This window comes from Schistocerca serialis, chromosome 4, assembly GCF_023864345.2.
Source record: "Schistocerca serialis cubense isolate TAMUIC-IGC-003099 chromosome 4, iqSchSeri2.2, whole genome shotgun sequence".
In the NCBI taxonomy this organism is placed as follows: domain Eukaryota; kingdom Metazoa; phylum Arthropoda; class Insecta; order Orthoptera; family Acrididae; genus Schistocerca; species Schistocerca serialis.
This window is the reverse complement of record NC_064641.1, coordinates 860,851,684-860,868,189: the sequence shown is the minus strand read 5'-3', so window position 1 is coordinate 860,868,189 and position 16,506 is coordinate 860,851,684. Positions and strand designations below refer to the sequence as shown.

The 16,506-nt window shown below is 46.2% G+C and overlaps 2 protein-coding genes across 3 annotated transcripts in view; one reads left to right on the top strand and one right to left on the bottom strand.

Moving 5' to 3' along the window:
• Positions 1-638, bottom strand: part of LOC126473504 (15-hydroxyprostaglandin dehydrogenase [NAD(+)]-like) — an 87,329-nt gene extending 86,691 nt beyond the window's left edge. The window contains exon 1 of the mRNA XM_050100594.1: positions 538-638. The gene's annotated coding sequence lies outside the window, so the exon portion shown is untranslated. The remainder of the gene's footprint in view (positions 1-537) is intronic.
• The window catches only part of LOC126473503 (15-hydroxyprostaglandin dehydrogenase [NAD(+)]-like), a 332,530-nt gene that overhangs the window by 231,177 nt on the left and 84,847 nt on the right, over positions 1-16,506 (top strand). The window lies entirely within an intron of this gene.

Here is a 16,506-nt window from a genome sequence, read left to right as displayed (position 1 = left end):
GAGGAGGTACACAAGTCACTGGTATGCTGTCGGGCAGACAAATGAAGGTGGCTTGAGGAATACTGAATTAAATGACTCAATCCACTGTCCAAGACTTTAAATTTGCGTGCTTAGCTTTGGCGCAGATTACAGAAATTATCGTCTGATTTTAGTTTCAACACCCGGGGGCGAGGGGATCGCTCCCTCGTCCCGTCCTGCCTTTAATCTGCTCTTGATCAGATAGGTTTCGTCCACTGAAAATTAAAAGATTCTAAAGGGGGTTGAGGAGAGGGGGGAGTGTTCTAATACCTGATTGCACTCAAGGGTCAAAACCACTGCTCTCTAGTGTAAACGCTAATTCATAGATTGTAATGAATGATATCGAACACCGGCGTACTGTCTGGAAATGCTCGTTCGTTGTGTTTGCCTGCATTCACTGCGGTGCGAGGCAAGCTTTTTGGATGCTGCCGGATTAGCGACGTAGATATCGACTGCGGAACCGGTTGCGCCTCCAAGCGCTTGCTGGCAGCTGCAGCAGCGCCGCGCTATGTCCCCTACCTGTCGCTGTCGCTGATAACTACTGCAGGTGTGGCCGGCTGCGAGCTTCTGCTGCTCCAGGAGGCGACTGTCCGCGGCTCTGCCAGACCTCACGGGCGTCGCTTCTCGTGACGTCACCGCAGGAGCAAGGTCCAGGGGCGCGAGATACAGCCGCGTATCACGTCAGCTGAGAATCCCACAGGCGGCGTCTCACTAGAGCCTCATCGCGCGATCGCTGCGGCTTAACTTCGGCACTGTCCCACGTGAACGGCAATTCGGCGGCCGAACACCCCGCATGGGGTCTCCCGGCCAACAATGCCGTACGATCATGATCATTTCATTTTGACGCTCGGGGCACTGGCTGAGTTCCCCTACAACGGACGACGTTCGAATAACAACTTGCTTGAATCTACATGATGAGCATCAATGATTACAAAAATTTATTTCTAAAGAATTATTCTATACACGGTGGTCCATTGATCGTGACCGTGCCAAATATCTCACGAAATAAGCGTCAAACGAAAAAACTACAAAGAACGAAACTTGTCTAGCTTGAAGGGGGAAACCAGATGGCGCTTTGGTTGGCCCGCTAGATGGCGCTGCCATAGGTCAAACGGGTATCAACTGCGTTTTATTACATATTCGTGTAGTACGTAAAGAAATATGAATGTGTTAGTTGGACCACTTTTTTCGCTTTGTGATAAATGGAGCTGTAATAGTCACAAACATATGGCTCACAATTTTAGACGAACAGTTGGTAACAGGTAAGTTTTTTTAAATTAAAATACAGAACTTAGGTACGTTTGAACATTTTTTTCGGTTGTTCCAATGTGATACATGTACCTTTGTGAACTTATCATTTCTGTGAATGCATGCTGTTACAGCGTGATTACCTGTAAATACCACATCAATGCAAAATGATGTCCGCCAACCTCAATGCATTTGGCAATACATGTAACGACATTCTTCTCAACAGCGAGTAGTTCGTCGTCCGTAATGTTCGCATATGCATTGACACTGCGCTGACGCATGTTGTCAGGCGTTGTCGGTGGCAAATATCCTGCAACTTTCCCCACAGAAAGAAATCCGGGGACGTCAGATCCGGTGAACGTGCGGGCCACGGTATGGTGCTTCGACGACCAATCCACCTGTCATAAAATATGCTATTCAATACCTCTTCAACCCCACGCGAGCTATGTGCCGGACATCCATAATGTTGGACGTACATCGCCATTCTGTCATGCAGTGAAACATCTTGTAGTAACATCGGTAGAACATTACGTAGGAAATCAGCATACATCGCACCATTTAGATTGCCATCAACAAAATGGGGGCCAATTATCCTTCCTCCCATAATGTCGCACCATACATTAACCCACCAAGGTCGCTGATGATCCAGTTGTCGCAGCCATCGTGGATTTTCCGTTGCCCAATAGTGCATATTATGCCGGTTTACGTTACCGCTGTTGGTGAATGACGCTTCGTTGCTAAATAGGTGCAAAAAATCTGCATCGTCCCGTAATTTCTCTTGTGCCAAGTGGCAGAACTGTACACGACGTTCAAAGTCGTCGCCATGCAATTCCTGGTGCATAGAAATATGGTACGCGTGAAATCGATGTTGATGTAGCATTCTCAACACCGATGCTTTTGAGATTCCCGATTCTCACGCAATTTGTCAGCTACTGATGTGCGGATTAACCGCGATAGCAGCTAAAACACCTACTTGGGCATCATCATTTGTTACAGGTCGTGGTTGACGTTTCACATGTGGCCGAATACTTCCTATTTCCTTAAATAACGTAACTATCCGGCGAACGGTTCGGACACTTGGATGATGTCGTCCAGGATACCGAGCAGCATACATAGCACACGCTCGTTGGGCATTTTGATCACAATAGCCATAAATCAACACGATATCGACTTTTACCGCAATTGGTAAACGGTCCATTTTAACACGGGTAATGTATCACGAAGCAAATACCGCTCGCACTGGCGGAATGTTACGTGATACCACGTACTTATACGCTTGTGACTATTACAGCGCCATCTATCACAAAGCGAAAAAAGTGGTTCAACTAAAACATTGATATTTCTTTACGTACTACACGAATATGTAATAAAAAATGGGGGTTCCTATTTTAAAGAACGCAGTTGATATCCGTTTGACCTATGGCAGCGCCATCTAGCGAGCGAACTATAGCGCCATCTGGTTTTCCCCCTTCGTTCTTTATAGTTTTTTCGTTTGATGCTTATTTCATGAGATATTTGGTCCGGTCAGTACCAATGGACCACCTTGTATACAGCGATGTAGTTTGTTACAAATGGTAAATTAGCTCATGAAGTTTTTATGACATGTGTTCTGACAGAATCTGCTTCCTTTCCTTTTTCTCTCTTCTTACAGGTAGCGTAATATATGAGGGTTGCCCAGAAAGTAATGCACCACATTTTTTTCTCAGCCGAGTACAATGCTACGAATGCGAAATGTTACGTGTGTGTTATTTGTAGTCTCCTGAGTGAGAGAGCCAAGTTTCCGTCACGTCCGACAAAACTGCGGAACAGTTTCAAAACGGCGCCTGTAGGTGATGTACGTTTCAAGGAACGTACTGTCATTGAATTTCTCACTGCAGAGAAAGAAACTGTGGGGAATATTCACGAACGCTTGTGCAAAGTCTTGGGAGCGTCTGCTGTCGACAAAAGTTTAGTTAGTAACTGGGCACGGAGGGTGAGGTCATCAGAAGGCGGTTCGGCGGAGCTCCACGATTTGCAGCAATCAGGGAGACCATCCATGGCTGTCACACCTGACACGTTGCAGCGAGCTGATGTTGTCATTCGCTAGGGCAGACGCATTACTGTGTTCAAATGTGTGTGAAATCTTATGGGACTTCACTGGTAAGGTCATCAGCCCCTAAGCTTACATACTACTTAACCTAAATTATCCTAAGGACAAACACACACACACCTATACCCGAGGGAGGACTCGAACCTCCGCTGGGACCAGCCGCACAGTCCATGACTGCAGCGCCCTAGACCACTCGGCTAATTCCGCGCGGCAGACGCATTACTACTCGGCAGTTGACGCTGCATCTGTCAGTCAGCACCGGAAGTGTGGATGCAATTAATAGCACTCTTGGATATTCAAAAGTGTGTACAAGATTAGATCCCGCGGTGTCTAACGGTGGACTAAAAAAATGGTTCAAATGGCTCTGAGCACTATGGGACTCAACTGCTGTGGTCATCAGTCCCCTAGAACTTAGAACTACTTAAACCTAAGGACATCACACACATCCATGCCCGAGGCAGGATCCGAACCTGCGACCGTAGCGTCGCGCGGTTCCAGACTGTAACGCCTAGAACCCCTCGGCCACTCCGGCCGGCCTAACGGTGGATCACAAATTGCACAGAAAAAGCATTTGTCTTGATTTGATGCAACGTTTGAAAGCCGAGGGGGAGGCCTTCTTGTGCCGGCTTGTGAGAGGTTATGAAACCTGGGTTCACCATGTTGAGCCCGAAACAAAACGACAGTCGATGGGATGGCGGCGTTTCCACTCCCCACAGAAGAAAAATTCAAAGCAACTGCTTCCGCCCGTTCGGTTATGATCACCGTGTTCTGGGAATGTGAAGGTGTGATTCTCATTCATGTGATGCCAAGAGGTGGTGCCATTAATTCAGAAGCATATGTCGAAACATTAACAAAACACAAGGAGCGCTTCTGCCTACTTTGGTGCCACAGCAACCCAGGAGATGTTTTGCTTCAACACGATAACGCTCGCACAGAAGACTCCAACTGGGTCAGACATCGTTACCCCATCCACTCTACAGCTTGGACTTCCATTTTTTTGGGCCATTAAAGGATGCCATTCCTGGAAGACACTTTCAGGACGATGAGGAGGTGATTGCCACCAGGGCAAGAATTGGTACCAACAGGGCTTTCACGACCTTGTTTCGCGTTTGAGGAAGGCCAAGAACTGGACGGAGATTACGTGGAAAAACAGGATGTGTAGATAAAACACTAGTCTTTCGTGCGTATCATTCTCATTATGTTCAATAAACAATTGTTGAAGAAACAAATGCGGTGCATTACTTTCTAGACAATCCTCGTAGAAGTGCTATTCTCATAGTAGCTCCTAGGCAGGAGAACGCACAGCGTCCTGGGTAACACAAATGAACTCGGAAAACAGTTATCTGAGCGGGCAAGCGAACTTCATTCAGGCTTAACGTGTACAAATGTGGTGTATTTGCCGCGGTAGATAAAAGTCTCAAATCCGCTAGGATATACACTCCTGGAAATTGAAATAAGAACACCGGGAATTCATTGTCCCAGGAAGCAGAAACTTTATTGACACATTCCTGGGGTCAGATACATCACATGATCACACTGACAGAACCACAGGCACATAGACACAGGCAACAGAGCATGCACAATGTCGGCACTAGTACAGTGTATATCCACCTTTCGCAGCAATGCAGGCTGCTATTCTCCCATGGAGACGATCGTAGAGATGCTGGATGTAGTCTTGTGGAACGGCTTGCCATGTCATTTCCACCTGGCGCCTCAGTTGGACCAGCGTTCGTGCTGGACGTGCAGACCGCGTGAGACGACGCTTCATCCAGTCCCAAACATGCTCAATGGGGGACAGATCCGGAGATCTTGCTGGCCAGGGTAGTTGACTTACACCTTCTAGAGCACGTTGGGTGGCACGGGATACATGCGGACGTGCATTGTCCTGTTGGAACAGCAAGTTCCCTTGCCGGTCTAGGAATGGTAGAACGATGGGTTCGATGACGGTTTGGATGTACCGTGCACTATTCAGTGTCCCCTCGACGATCACCAGTGGTGTACGGCCAGTGTAGGAGATCGCTCCCCACACCATGATGCCGGGTGTTGGCCCTGTGTGCCTCGGTCGTATGCAGTCCTGATTGTGGCGCTCACCTGCACGGCGCCAAACACGCATACGACCATCATTGGCACCAAGGCAGAAGCGACTCTCATCGCTGAAGACGACACGTCTCCATTCGTCCCTCCATTCACGCCTGTCGCGACACCACTGGAGGCGGGCTGCACGATGTTGGGGCGTGAGCGGAAGACGGCCGAACGGTGTGCGGGACCGTAGCCCAGCTTCATGGAGACGGTTGCGAATGGTCCTCGGCGATACCCCAGGAGCAACAGTGTCCCTAATTTGCTGGGAAGTGGCGGTGCGGTCCCCTACGGCACTGCGTAGGATCCTACGGTCTTGGCGTGCATCCGTGCGTCGCTGCGGTCCGGTCCCAGGTCGACGGGCACGTGCACCTTCCGCCGACCACTGGCGACAACATCGATGTACTGTGGAGACCTCACGCCCCACGTGTTGAGCAATTCGGCGGTACGTCCACCCGGCCTCCCGCATGCCCACTATACGTCCTCGCTCAAAGTCCGTCAACTGCACATACGGTTCACGTCCACGCTGTCGCGGCATGCTACCAGTGTTAAAGACTGCGATGGAGCTCCGTATGCCACGGCAAACTGGCTGACACTGACGGCGGCGGTGCACAAATGCTGCGCAGCTAGCGCCATTCGACGGCCAACACCGCGGTTCCTGGTGTGTCCTCTGTGCCGTGCGTGTGATCATTGCTTGTACAGCCCTCTCGCAGTGTCCGGAGCAAGTATGGTGTGTCTGACACACCGGTGTCAATGTGTTCTTTTTTCCATTTCCAGGAGTGTGTATATATATATATATATATATATATATATCCAAAAACACTGTGACGCCTCTGACTCTTTGTAAACTCTCTCTTAACACATAGTTTTGTGTTATCTTTGAAGCATGTTGAAGCATGTTTCGATTACGAAAGCAAACAGCAGGAATAAATAAGTGACTGGTGCAGTTTCTCATTATTTAAATTGTGAACAATAGGTTAAGTTGATTAAAAGTGAAATGATTATGTTGCTTGCACTGAATAACAGATTTTAAAGTTGTTTTCTATGTACCACTTATCACGAATTATACGTCATTATTTTTTTTGCAATGCATGCCTTTCAGCTTTTAGTCTGGTACGTTCTCGTTGATCAGCCTTACTGTTGCTGTGAGATTGTTCCCTGGCTTCGTATACTTTATACAGACCATACTGAACTTTTATAAATACACTATTCAGTACCCTTTCGACATTCCTCTTCTGCTGACTTCTTTTCATCGTGCTCTTGCCGATTCCCATTAGCTTCCACAACGTCAATGACAGTCAGGTGGTTAGGTAGCACCATCTCTTGTTTTCACAGAGTTGGCGTCCATTGCTTTCCCCACGCATTTTCAGACAGAATACGGGCTTCTTCATGTCTTACAGACAAGCCGTATTGTTCGTACGCTGTAGAACACGTCGGGATCGGCGGTCTAGCGGTTAAGCGTGAAGAATGAAACAGATACGTCACGCGATGTCATCCTGGAGTATGTCTGCCTGCCTTTAACCTAGCCTCCACCTCTTAACGGTGTCAACAGTTACCAGGAACGGCACGTGGTTCGAATTCCACGTCAAACCGGAGATCACCTTCCCCAGTTGTATTACTGGGATAGGTTAGGGACAGGCAAGTCGTCGATGTGGCATCCAGCGGAAAGACTCACATCAAGCCGCGGAGGTACCTGAAATTCATCAGTAAACACTTCCGGGCTAAGTTGCCGTGGTCGATCTGTAGAACTTCTTCTCCCTGACGTTTCGTTTTCAACTACGGAGAACGAAACGTCAGGGAGAAGAAGTTCTACAGATCGACCACGGCAACTTAGCCCGGAAGTGTTTACTGATGAAGACGCCGGCCGTGAAAGCCTACATGGGATGATCGGTACCCTTTGAGTCATACCGTATTATTTTCAATTATTTTGTGTCGACTGATACTTATCAGGTGTTTTGTCAACTTAGATCCTGAACTAAAACCTTAACAAGGAAATACGTTCAGTAATATGGGTAGTTTGTTAATAGCGTTATTGCGGATGGATCTGTCGTCCTTTATCTTCTTATTCGTTGTTCCACTTTTAACTTACTATTCATTTTTTGCAGTACTGTTCCTGTTCCTGCATTACCTACTCTGGGACGGAAAAATTCCTAGTGAGATAGAAAATGCAGTTCACGAAATATGCATTGCGACATCCGATCAGTCTTATTCGCCTTTTCTTTCTATGGCCCTGCAGTTCACTGTGAATGTTGGGTCTCTTCAACAGTTCTCCTCATTCTGGAAACATTCCCCAGGCTGTGGCTAAGCCATGTCTCCGCTATATCCTTTCTTTCAGGAGTGCTAGTACTGCATGGTTCGCAGGAGAGCTTCTGTAAAGTTTGGAAGGTAGGAGACGAGGTACTGCCGGAAGTAAAGCTGTAAGGAGGGGGCGTGAGTCGTGCTTGGGTAGCTCAGTCGGTAGAGCACTTGCCCGCGAAAGGCAAAGGTCCCGAGTTCGAGTCTCGGTGCGGCACACAGTTTTAATCTGCCAGGAAGTTTCATATCAGCGCACACTCCGCTGCAGAGTGTAAATCTCATTCTAGTTCTCCTTCAGCCCATTTTCTACGAGTATTCCACGATCCCATCTATCCACCTGACACCATCCTCGCTGACGCTCTGAATCTCCATCTTATGTCCTCTTGGCTACTTCTGTATGATTCACCCATGCCATGTATCCGCCCACCTCAGTCTGACTGACTTCACTATTCTTCAAATAGGTGGATCTTTATGTACAGTGCAGAGCTCATTGTACTTCCTCCTTCATCTTCTTCTTTCACAGATGGCGCCGCCGGTTCTCCAAAAGTCCTTTCTCTCAATGGCATCTAGCAGTCTTTTAATGTCAATTAACAAGTTTCGAAAGATTATGTAAACATTGGTATGTAAGTCTTTCATAAATGGTTCATTTGTTGATTCCATTTAGAAGCATAGAGGAAAACAGTTTTTAATTCGGAAAAACCTTTGTTGTTTGCTATTTCTCTGTTTACTTTCGCAAGAGGTGGTATTTGAATGGGTGCCTTTCCATCCCAAATATTGAAATTGCTCAACTCTCTTAAAAAGTATAATTGTTTTGTGGACTGGCAAGACAGCCAATCCACTAGGACGGGAGGCCGAAGGGCACGCGTTTAAGCTCACGCAGGCTGGCGTGAGGTCTGGAACAGTTAAAGGAGTTGAGTCTAGTAAAAAAAGGTACGTAGCTTCTGGAATACTTAACTTTAATCCATAATTGGTGAACATCGGTCTGACGGTACATGGATCACAAGATAAATAGCAAATGATAATGGCGCCTTGCTAGGTCGTAGCAAATGACGTAGCTGAAGGCTATGCTAACTATCGTCTCGGCAAGTGTGAGCGTAATTTGTCAGTGAACCATCGCTAGCAAAATCGGCTGTACAACTGGGGCGGGTGCTAGGACGTCTCTCTAGACCTGCCGTGTGGCGGCGCTCGGTCTGCAATCACTGATAGTGGCAACACGCGGGTTCGACGTATACTAACGGACCTCGGCCGATTTAAACGCTACCACCTAGCAAGTGTGGTGTCTGGCGGTGACACCACAAATTGTCCAAAGTTATTCAGGGTGTCATGTCATTCTTATGTGCTTTCCCACTAGCCATATGTTACGTTTTATGCTGGTTGATATTCGATGCTACATTCGTGTTGACCTTCTCAGGTGCAATAAATGTCTTATCCAAAGTCTTCCGAGATGTTGCAACTATATCTATTTCACTGACACAAGAGAGTATTTGCACACATTTATAAAAGCATGTTCCCGTGCACAGAAGGTTTGCGTGCCACATAACTTTCTCCAAGGCAATATTATGAAGAGGTCTCGCCAGCACGTCTTCCCCCGTTTCATCATTTTGAAAAAGCCTGAAACCACATCCATACATGCATACAAACAGGAGAAAATGTAGCTATTACACTGAACTAAATTACCGATGTGGACAGATTGTTTGAAATAGTTCCAATGAGAGTTGTTTCAGTTCATGAAACTTTCACTGCAGTAATATGAATTCGTTTGATCCTGCAGCCACTGTGAACCAAGACACAAAGGAATTAAAGACATTGGCTGACAATCGGTATTAATTTATATCAATGGGCCGGGTTGAAAATTTTTGCCACACCAGAGTTCGAATTCGTGTCTCCGGCTAACTAGACAGATTTACTGACCACTGTGTCTTTCGGACACAGTGATATCTACAATCGCATTGTCTGCCCTAGGACGTCTTCCGTCGGTCCCTAATTCTCAACTTATTCCACGCACTACTGATATAGTGACCCTGCTAATTAGCCTCACTACTCGCAGCATCTCGTTGATTATTGGAACAGTTCAAGCTTGGTGTACATCTTGTAAGTAGGCTGTTTAGGTTTTTATGTTGGTAACGTCACGTAGCGCTCTGTATGAAAATCACTGGCTGTGATGTGTGCAGTCTGTGGCTGGTTGGCATTGTTGGAATATTCGCTATTGTAGTGTTGGGCAGTTGGATGTGAACAGCGCGTAGCTTTATGCGCAATTGGGGGTGAGCCGCCATTGGTGGATGTGGGAAGAGAGATGGCAGAGTTTTGAGGGCGGACGATCTGGATGTGTGTCCATCAGAAAGAGTAGATTTGTAATACTGGATACCATGAACTGATATATTTATATGGTGACTTTTGAATATTATTAAGGTAAATAGATTGTTTGTTCCCTATCAACATCTTTCATTTGCTAACTATGCCTATCAGTAGTTAGTGCCTTCAGTAGTTAGAATCTTTTATTTATCTGGCGGTATTGGCGCTCGCTGTATTGCAGTAGTTCGAGTAACGAAGATTTTTGTGAGGTAAGTGATCTGTGAAAGGTATAGGTTAATGTTAGTCAGGGCCATTCTTTTGTAGGGATTATTAAAAGTCAGATTGAGTTGCGCTAAAAATATTGTGTGTCAGTTTAGTGTTGATCAGAATAAGTAAAGAGAGAAATGTCTGAGTACGTTCAGTTCTACTCAGCTGTTTGAAAATCAAATAACGTAAGAGGTTTATCAGCACTGTAATTCATTAATTTTTCTAAGGGGACGTTTCAATCTTCTCTGAAGGGTTGATTGGCCACCGTCGCCTTAATTTGTGCCTGTTCTTTTGTACATGTCATCAGTAGTGTGTGGTATAAGCTGTGAACATGGGTGTGATGGGAGGAATACCAGGGTAGTCCGTGCGATTGTGTTGACCACTGTGACTTGATGGCGTGGTCGTGAGCGCACCTGTGTAGTAAGCAGAGGACCTGGGTTCGAATCCCAGCCCAGCAAAAGATTTAAAATTGCATAATTGATGAAATTCAATGCACACTGGCAGCTAATGGCCTTAATTTCTTTGTGTTTTAAAATCAGTACTACTCAGGTGGAATTACGCCTAGATGATTACTTTGCAATTCACAATTACACGCCTGGCAGGGTGTTCATCGAACCACCTTTAAGCTAACTCTCTACCGTTCTACTCTCGAACAGCGCACGGGAAAAACGAACACTTAAATCATTCAGTGCAACTTCTGAGATCTATCTTATTATGATAATCATTTCTCCCTATGTAGGTGGACGCCTACAAAATATTTTCATGCTCTTGAGGAGAAAGTTGGTAAGTGAAATTTCGTGGGAAGGTCCTGACGCAGCGGAAAACACCTTTGTTTTAATGCCATCCCAAACGTCTATCATATCCGTGGCACTCTCTCATCTATTTCTGGATAATACAAAACGAGCTGCCCTTCTTTGACCTTTTTCGATGTGCTCCGTCAGTCCTATCTAATGCTGATCCTACATCGCACAGAAATACTCCAGAAGAGGGCGAGCAGACGCAATGTAAGCAATCTCTTTGCTAAAACTGTTACATTTTCTAAGTTTTCTGCCAATAAATCGCAGTCTTCGTTTGGCTTACCCCACAACATTATCTATGTGATCGTTCCAATGTACGTTATTCGTAATTGTAGTACCTAAGTATTTAACTGAGTTTACATCCTTTATATCTGTGTGATTTGTTGCGTAACTGAAATTAACCGGATTTTTCTTTTTTAGTGCTCATCTGGATGACTTAACACTTTTCATCATTTAGAGTCAATTGTCTCTTTTTGCACCATACCGATATCTTGTCTAAATCATTTTGCATTCGTTTTGACCATCTGATGACATGACATGAGTGTAAAAGACAACATTATTTGTAAACAATCTAAGAGGAAAAACAAACAGCCTATAACACGTCCTTGAGGTACCGATATGGTAGATATTATTTTTCTTGTTTCTCGATGGATTCCCGTCAATTACAACGAACTACACACATCAAAAGTTTTGCATCACCACGGTTCCCAGAACTCCTGAAGATAGACGTTGACTGTGGATATCGTATCATAGACTCAGTCCCTTTGACTGTTCAGAGATGTCACTAACTCCGCCTAAAGATGTAAACAATCATGCATTAGCAGCGCCTATTAGCCGGAGGGGGCCGACAGCCGATCATTTCCAGTCATTCCATTGGAAGTATGATGATGATGATGATGATGATATTTGGTTTGTCGGGTGCTCAACTGCGCGGTTATCAGCGCCCGTACAAATTCACAACCCCTGCTCAGTCCAATCTCGCCACTTTCATGAATGATGATGAAATGATGAACACAACACAAACACCCAGGCATCTAGAGGCAGGTGAAAATCCGTGACCCACCAGGAAGGATGTACACGGCTCGTGTTGTCTGGAGTTCAACCATGCCTAGACGATCAATCCCGCGGTTCGATCGCGTCCGCATTGTTTCTTTGTGCCAGCAAGGGCTCTCAACAAGGGAAGTGTCCAAGCGTCTGAGTGAACCAAAGCGATGTTCTTCGGACATTGAGGGGATATAGAGAGACAGGAACTGTCGATGACATGCTTCGTTCAGGCCGTCCAAGGGCTACTACTGCAGTGGATTACCGCTACCTGCGGATTATGGCTCGGAGGAACCCTGACAGCAACATCACCATGTTGAATAACGCTTTTCATACAGCTGCAGGACATCGTGTTACGACTCAAACGGTGCGCAATAGGCTGCATGATGCGCAACTTCACTCCCGACGTACATGGCGAAGGTCCATCTTTGCAACCACGACATCATGCAGCGCGGTACAAATAGGCACAAAAAAACACGGGAGAACTGCCGGATATCAGTAACGTTCTGCCACGATATTTCGGCGCAGAGTCTTCTGGCCATCTTCAGGTGAGTGCCACTGTAGTAGTACTGGCGAGTACGCGCTGAGCTCCGCTATTTAAAGCCTTCTGAGGTGACATTCCGCATGCGCTGACCAGCGTGCGCGTTCATAACGGCTCCGTGCGCTGCGCCTCGCGCCCTCCACTGCGAAAGCCTGGCGTATCGGTGTCAGGTCGATTTCCATCTTTATGCAGATAACTACGTCGACTACGAAGTTTCTCTATAACAGGATTCCAAGCAGAGTTTAGCTGATAACCGCTATCTCGATTGATGAGAGTCTCGTTGTCAGACAATCTTATTTCCACAGATTCATCGATAATCGAGCTCCAAAAGTTTGATGTATGGGCCAAAATTTTTGTGTCGTCGTAATTCATGGAATGGTCTGTGGAAAAACACTCCTGGAAATTGAAATAAGAACACCGTGAATTCATTGTCCCAGGAACGGGAAACTTTATTGACACATTCCTGGGGTCAGATACATCACATGATCACACTGACAGAACCACAGGCACATAGACACAGGCAACAGAGCATGCACAATGTCGGCACTAGTACAGTGTATATCCACCTTTCGCAGCAATGCAGGCTGCTATTCTCCCATGGAGACGATCGTAGAGATGCTGGATGTAGTCCTGTGGAACGGCTTGCCATGCCATTTCCACCTGACGCCTCAGTTGGACCAGCGTTCGTGTTGGACGTGCAGACCGCGTGAGACGACGCTTCATCCAGTCCCAAACATGCACAATGGGGGACAGATCCGGAGATCTTGCTGGCCAGGGTAGTTGACTTACACCTTCTAGAGCACGTTGGGTGGCACGGGATACATGCCGACGTGCATTGTCCTGTTGGAACAGCAAGTTCCCTTGCCGGTCTAGAATGGTAGAACGATGGGTTCGATGACGGTTTGGATGTACCGTGCACTATTCAGTGTCCCCTCGACGATCACCAGTGGTGTACGGCCAGTGTAGGAGATCGCTCCCCACACCATGATGCCGGGTGTTGGCCCTGTGTGCCTCGGTCGTATGCAGTCCTGATTGTGGCGCTCACCTGCACGCCGCCAAACACGGATACGACCATCATTGGCACCAAGGCAGAAGCGACTCTCATCGCTGAAGACGACACGTCTCCATTCGTCCCTCCATTCACGCCTGTCGCGACACCACTGGAGGCGGGCTGCACGATGTTGGGGCGTGAGCGGAAGACGGCCTAACGGTGTGCGGGACCGTAGCCCAGCTTCATGGAGACGGTTGCGAATGGTCCTCGCCGATACCCCAGGAGCAACAGTGTCCCTAATTTGCTGGGAAGTGGCGGTGCGGTCCCCTACGGCACTGCGTAGGATCCTACGGTCTTGGCGTGCATCAGTGCGTCGCTGCGGTCCGGTCCCAGGTCGACGGGCACGTGCACCTTCCGCCGACCACTGGCGAAAACATCGATGTACTGTGGAGACCTCACGCCCCACGTGTTGAGCAATTCGGCGGTACGTCCACCCGGCCTCCCGCATGCCCACTATACGCCCTCGCTCAAAGTCCGTCAACTGCACATACGGTTCACGTCCACGCTGTCGCGGCATGCTACCAGTGTTAAAGACTGCGATGGAGCTCCGTATGCCACGGCAAACTGGCTGACACTGACGGCGGCGGTGCACAAATGCTGCGCAGCTAGCGCCATTCGACGGCCAACACCGCGGTTCCTGGTGTGTCCGCTGTGCCGTGCGTGTGATCATTGCTTGTACAGCCCTCTCGCAGTGTCCGGAGCAAGTATGGTGGGTCTGACACACCGGTGTCAATGTGTTCTTTTTTCCATTTCCAGGAGTGTACAATGTTCGGTGATTGCGGACTTGGTGGGTTGGAGAAGGCGAGTATGCCGTCGGTGTTCCACAATGCATTCCTGCACAGTTCGTGTCGTTTGCCCTATATATGATTTGCCGCATTCACACGGAATTTTGTAAACACCTGGTTTACGCAGGCCCAGGTCGTCTTTAACGGATCCCACCAGTGATGAAATTTTGGAAGGAGGACGAAAGATGACTCTCACTTGATAAAATAAAAATAAAGAATGACAAGGAATTTCCACTAACACAATTGATTAATTAAGTCCCCTGTATCTATAAAGGCTGCGAAACAACAAGGCACAAGTGTAACTGTTCTGTGTGTGGTAGTGTGACTCAATGTACATGTATCTGGCTCGGTTCTTTCTCAATACGACAAAATATTTTAACACCATTTAAAATGAGCTAATTGAAAAACCAGAAATATTATAATTGCACATAGAAACCAGAATTACAAATCTAATAAATGAACACGAGCCAGATGCTTTGTTGATTGTACCTGTGAGCAAGAGGGATTGCTATTAAAGAAAACTGTAATATCTTTTTACCTCATTATATATTGACGAAAATATCCCATTACACCAGCATCATAAATCAAAAGCCCATCTCCTTTCTCAAATATATTCTGACAATTTCATCTTCTTCCATCTATACATTACACCAACCGAACAGTACAACATTCCAGTCAACACTCAGATCGTCTACTCTCTCGCCCAACAGAACGACTGCTCTCGACATCCTCTGAACTACTCCTGCGCCCAGTGGAGGCAGCAGAATAATAATCTTTGGCGCAATTTCTGGCGCTGTGACTCAGTGCAGCCACCTTTCATATGCCCCTCCTCCACGGGCTAGAATTTGGTGATAATTTTGCCAGCATTGGTGGTGAAAATACCACCAAATTCGTCCAAAAATCACAGACAAAAATAAAAGATGATATTAATAAGTAAATATCATATAACTAAATAAATTTTGGCTTTGCACTGACCCTTCAATAACCCAATATATAAATATACAGCAATGAATACAAATGCTTACATACTTATGATTTTACATAATAGTTTACGCAAGTATCACTTCTCAGAGTAGTTGAACAGTTCAATCAATGACACCAGCAATGATGAATAGGTGCAGATAAGAGTCTCATAATATTTCATAAACAGCAAACACACAATAAATCAGTTTACACAAATATTCACATTAAATCTTTTCAATAGTTCAATAAACAAGTAGCACTCCTCAGAGTAGTTGACAATTCCAACAGTAGCACCCAGCAATGGCCAACAGGAGCAAATAGCAGTCCTATAACATTTCAACAGCAGTATTTGAACAGCTCCCAGCAATGGCGAGCAGGTGCAGGCAGGAATGAGTGACATCACATCAGTAGTTGCCGTTCCGACAGTGGCACCCAACAATGGCGAGCAGTTGCAGGCAGCAACAACTGACATCTCATCAGTGGTTGAGCAGTTCCAACAGTGGCACCTAGCAATGTTGAACAGGTGCAGACAGCAACAAGTTACATCATCTCAGTAGTAGCAGTTCCAACAGTGGCACCCAGCAATGTTGAACAAGTGCAGGTAACAGTCCATAATATTCACCAGCAATAATTAAACAGTCCATCACATTTCATCAGCAGAAATTAAACAGTTCATCACATTTCGTAAGCAGAAATTAAACAGTCCACCACATTTCACCAGCAGAAATTGAACAGTTCATCACATTTCGTCAGCAGAAATTAAACATTTCATCACATTTCATCAGCAGAAATTGAACAGTTCATCGCGTTTCGTCAGCAGAAACTAAACATTTCCGAGTGGCACCCAACAATAATAATAGGTGTAAGCACGAACAACAGTTTGAATGTGCACAGAATTATTTTTACAAAATTATTATCAATGCTCTTACACTAAACATACAAATTATAATAAACACACAAATGATATCAGATATTTATCATATTAACCATTACAAATACACAAATATCAGTAAACCTATAATATTTATGGGTGTCAGTGGAAG